The 5,000-nt window shown below is 47.2% G+C and overlaps 1 protein-coding gene across 1 annotated transcript in view; it reads left to right on the top strand.

Annotated features, from left to right (window-relative positions):
- bahcc1b (BAH domain and coiled-coil containing 1b) overlaps positions 1–5,000 on the top strand; it is a 152,327-nt gene that overhangs the window by 109,112 nt on the left and 38,215 nt on the right.

The following is a 5,000-nucleotide window of genomic DNA, read 5'->3' as shown; positions in this document are numbered from 1 at the left end:
AAACAGTAAATATATAGTACAGAACAAACAATAAATATACAGTAGCCAGTTCCTTTCCTGAGAATGAAATACTTTAAAAAGATACTGTTTAAATATAAATATAAACATATATAGAACGCTTTCCTTAAGTCCAGAACAATTTCTATTGTTAAAACACTATTTTATTTTTAAAACATCATAGTTGCTGCACCTGAAATGCAAAGGTCATTATGTTGAATTAAAAGTTCCTGAGCAAAACGGTCGTCCAGCTTTTCCTCTCCTGTTGTACTGTCGTCCAGCTGCAGACACTTATTTCCCCGCTTGTGTATAATTCATAGCTCAGCTCGCTCCTCTCTGTGTTTGTAAAGCGACTGCTAACAGTTTCAGAAACATTTGTTTAAAAGTTAGCAGCATTGCTAAAACTTTGAGCAAGATTCTTCATCTCCTGCTCCAAAACCTTGTCAAACACAAATGAATATCTTTATAGATGTAATTCTGTCCGACCAGCAAGCTAATAAAGTCCCATAAAGTGGGTATAAATAGTTTATAAAATGTTGACATGCACTCAGCCGTGGCTAGTAAATAGTGTCTCTCTCTGGTGAGGTATCCAGCAGCTCTCTAAACCTCCTTCTCACTTCCTCTTCATCCATCTCTCTCTCTCTCTATCTCCTCATCTCTATCCCTCTCTCCCTTTGACCTCTGTCATGGAAAACCTTTGCACTCCATCATTTCTGCTGCTTCCATTCTTTCTTTCTCTTCTATCTTTTCTTCTTCCTGTATCGGTCCGTTCTGCCGACGCAATGCATCGTGGGTCGTTCGTTCCCTTGTGTCTCGTTAGCCTCTGGCAGGAGGCATTGATTTTGGTCGCCGTGGCAGCGGGCGATGTTGGTGGTGGTGATGACATCACTCAGGTGAGGTAACTTTAGACCTGGCGATGACCTCAGCCTTCAAAGACGAACGGACACGTACACACACACACACACACACACACACACACACACACACACACACACACACACACACATCAGAACTGAGATAAGATTCATTCATCAGGAGTGCCACATGATCTGGCTTCTCTCTCCCTGCCTGCCTAGGGTTGGTCTGCTCACCCAAGACTGGAGTCCAGGGCTGTGGTCCTGATGGCCTCTATCTCTCTTCTGCTTTTCTTCTCCTTTTTTATTTCTTTCTTCATTTGATTTTTTCTCTTCTTTCTCATTTCTATTTCTTTTCCCTGTTTTCTGTTTTCATAGTCTTTTTCTTTCTTTCTTTCTTTATTCCTTTCTTTCTTTCATTCTTTCTTTCTTTCTTTCTTTCTTTCTTTCTGTACTCGCACAACTACCCCTCTATCTTTCTTTAGCTGTGTCCCCTTACCCATCTCCCTCTCCCTCTTTTCTCTACCTCTTCACCCTCCCCCTCTCTCTCTCTCTCTATCTCTCTCTCTCCCTCTCTCTCTCTCTCCGCACCAGCTGCTGTAATAATGCCAATGAAAGGGTCTTTCAGGGTCCAGTGGTCCTGCTCCATTCTGTGGTGCATAGCGCCCCAATCATGTAGTAAACACCACCACGGCTTATTGGCCCAGCAGGGATGGCAATGCACACACACACATGCACGCACACACACACACACATGCACGCTCGCACAGTACACACACACACACACACACACACACGTAATGCATGCGCGTACCTTTTTCGCTAAACTCACACGCGGCTCACACACACACACACATGCGCACATACAGTACACACACACACACACACGCAGACACACAAACACACTTATAGAGGCAGACATACTGTATATGTGTGAAGGAGACAGACACACAGACACACACACACACACACAACTCATCTCTTTTCCTCTCTCTCTCCCTCTCTCCCTCTCCCTCCCTCCCTCTCTCTCTCCCTCTCTCCCTCTCTCCCTCTCTCTCCCTCTGTACACACATCCCTGCCCAAGTACAGCAATTTCCCCTTTTTCCCCCTCTGTTGAGGAAATTGGACTCTTTCCATGTCAGTAATGAGGGCATGGTTGAGAATAAATAGATAGCTCAATAAACACTTCTCTTCTTATTGCCTCCCTCCTCTCTCCCTCTCTACCTCACTCCCTCTCTCTCTCTCCCTCTCCCTCCCTCCCTCTCTCTCTCCCTCCCTCTCCCTCCCTCTCTTGCCCTCGGCAACCCCTCCCCACCCTCACCCCTCAGCCTGCCACCCCCGCCCCTGCTTCTATTACCCTCTACCCCTCCCTCCATCTCTCTCTCTGTCTCTCTCTCTCTCTCTCTCTCTCTCTCTCCCCTGCCTCCTCTGCCTCTCTCGTTCTTAGTAGTGAGACTGCTGGTGAAATGTGTGTGGAGTGTGTTGAGAACAATGAAGGCTGTGTGTGTGTGTGTGTGTGTGTGTGTGTGTGTGTGTGTGTGTGTGTGTGTGTGTGTGTGTGTGCAGGGGATTCCAGGGATGTGGGGCTTTTTGTGATATTACTCCTTAAGCATGTGTGTGTGCATGTGTGTGTTTGTGGGCAGTGCATTGATGCTGAATCATATGCGCACACTCACACACATCACACACACACACACACACACACACACACACACACACACACACACACACACACACACACACACACACACACAGCCCCTCTGTGTCTTGGGGCGAACTGGGGCTGTCATGAATATTCAGGGTTCATTTGCTGACTGCTGCCTGTGACTGAGAAGAGAGGAGAAGAGGAGGAGAGGAGGAGAGAGGAGAGAGGAGGAGAGGAGGAGAGGAGGAGAGGAGGGAGGGGAGGAGAGGAGGAGAGGAGGAGAGGAGGGGAGGAGGAGGGAGAGGAGGAGGAGGAAGGAGGATGAGAGGAGGGAGGGGAGAGAGGAGAAAGAGAGGAGAGTGGTGGGGGGGGAGCTAGGAACACGTGGTTCACTCTAATGACAGTGATACATGCAGAGAATCCCCCCTCTCCCCGTCTCTCTTTCTCTCTCCTCTCTCTCCCTCCCTCTCTCTTTATCGTTCATTTCACTCTCATGCCCCCCTGACTTTTTCCAAGTCTCTCGCCTCTCTTACCCCCTCCCTGTCGTGCTTGTAGCTGCCAGCGTTGAGTCGCGTATGCAGAGATAAGCTCTCTGGTTAATAGCTATCATCATCGCTCATTCAACATTTGAAAGAAAGAGATGCCGTCGGGAAACCAGCGCACGCCGAGCGAACGTCGCAGTGCCCCCCCTCCACCACCACCCCTCCATCCCACTCCCCTCTCTCTATCCCTCGCTCTCTCACCCCTCCCTCCCTCCCTCATCCCCCTCTCTCTGTCTCTATCTCTTTTTTCCCTTGCTCTTCCTCTCAGTGTGTGTTTGAACGCATGGCACATACACCATGGCCAGATGTGTGTGTGTGTGTGTGCGCGCGTCTGTGTATGTGTGTGTGTGTGTGTGTGTGTGTGTGTGTGTGTGTGTGCGCGTAATGGTGTTAAATAGCGTGTGCGTGTGTAGTAATCGCGTGTACGTAATGTGTGTGTGTGTGTGTGTGTGTGTGTGTGTGTGTGTGTGTGTATGTGTGTGTGTGTTTCTGTCTGTGTCTGTGTGCGCGTGTGTGTATGTGTGTGTGCGTGTGCATGTACTGTATGTGTGTGTGCCCTGTCTGAGTGCTTAGTCAGACATTGGTCTGCACTTTCATGACCTGGAGAGAGAGAGAGAAGGAGGGAGAGAGAGGGGAATAGAGAATTTCACTATTCTATGAACCTACCTTTTCTTCCCTCTATTATTTACATTATCATCTTATTATCATCATTGTTTTTTTATTAGTATAATTATTATTAATGTCTCCTTTTTTGATTATTCCATGTTTTCACTTTTGTTTTTTGTTCTTAATGCTTTGGCAATATTGTAACCTGAACAGTCATGCCAATAAAGCACAATGAATTGAATTGAATTGAATTGAGAGAGAGAGAGAGATAGAGAACGAAAGGAGAGAAGGACAGAGGGTAGTAGAAAAGAAGGGCTGTTGTGACTAATGTCCAGAATATCCGCAGAAAGAGAGAGATTAAAATGGAGACAGTGAGAAAGAAAGGATAAAATAGAGAGGGAGAGAAAGAGAGGGGAAAAAGAGGAGAGAAGGAACCAAGTGAGAAGATGAGTGTGAACGGCTCCCTTCAGTGTTACATGTATGTTGCCGTGGCAGCAAGCCAAGTTGTTCAAAACACACCACCTATCACCCCCTTCTCTCTCTCTTTCTTTCCCCTCATCACACCATCTTTTCCTCCATCTCAGCCTCTCATTCACTCTCTGGCTTTCTCTCCCTCTATTCATTTCACCACTTCTTCCTCTTTCTCTCCATCCCTCTTTCATTGTCATCCCCCATCTTCTTCTCCTCTTCTCTCTCAATCCCTCTCTTTCTCCTCTCTATCTTCTCTCACTACCTGTCCATGTCTCCCCCATCTTCTTCTCCTCCTCCTCTCTCAAGCCCTCTCTTCCTCTCTGTCTTCTCTCACTTTCACCTGTCCATGTCTCCCCCCATCTTCTTCTCCTCCTCCTCTCTCTCAATCCCTCTCTTTCCCCTCTCTTCTCTCTATCTTCTCTCACTACCTGTCCATGTCTCCCCCCATCTTCTTCTCCTCCTCCTCTCTCTCAATCCCTCTCTTTCCCCTCTCTTCTCTCTATCTTCTCTCACTCCCTGTCCATGCGTTGAGCTCTTCTTGGGATTAACCCTTAAGGTGTACGTCACACACCCGGTGTAAGAAGGAATAATAGGGAAAATGAGCGTTCTAAAATTTTTTGAACCTTCAATTGTTCTTGAAAGCGAATCTTATGTTAGAATGTTCAAAAACCCACACCTCTTCTTGGGATTTAGGTGTGTGTGCTGGCACTAGCATGCAGATCCTTCCCTTTTCCTCTGACCTCCACCAAGGTGACCTCTGCTTTCGGTGCAGTTTGGATGTCTGGAAGCGGGATTATGTAGAACACTACTGACCTCATTTTTGAATGGCACGTATGTCAGTGGACATGGTTTGGTAGAAATGTGTCACATGGGCCAATGGCAAGC

Source organism: Alosa alosa, chromosome 22 (assembly GCF_017589495.1).
Source record: "Alosa alosa isolate M-15738 ecotype Scorff River chromosome 22, AALO_Geno_1.1, whole genome shotgun sequence".
NCBI lineage: Eukaryota > Metazoa > Chordata > Actinopteri > Clupeiformes > Clupeidae > Alosa > Alosa alosa.
Note: the sequence above shows the minus strand (reverse complement) of the source record. Positions and strands in the feature narration are given on the sequence as shown.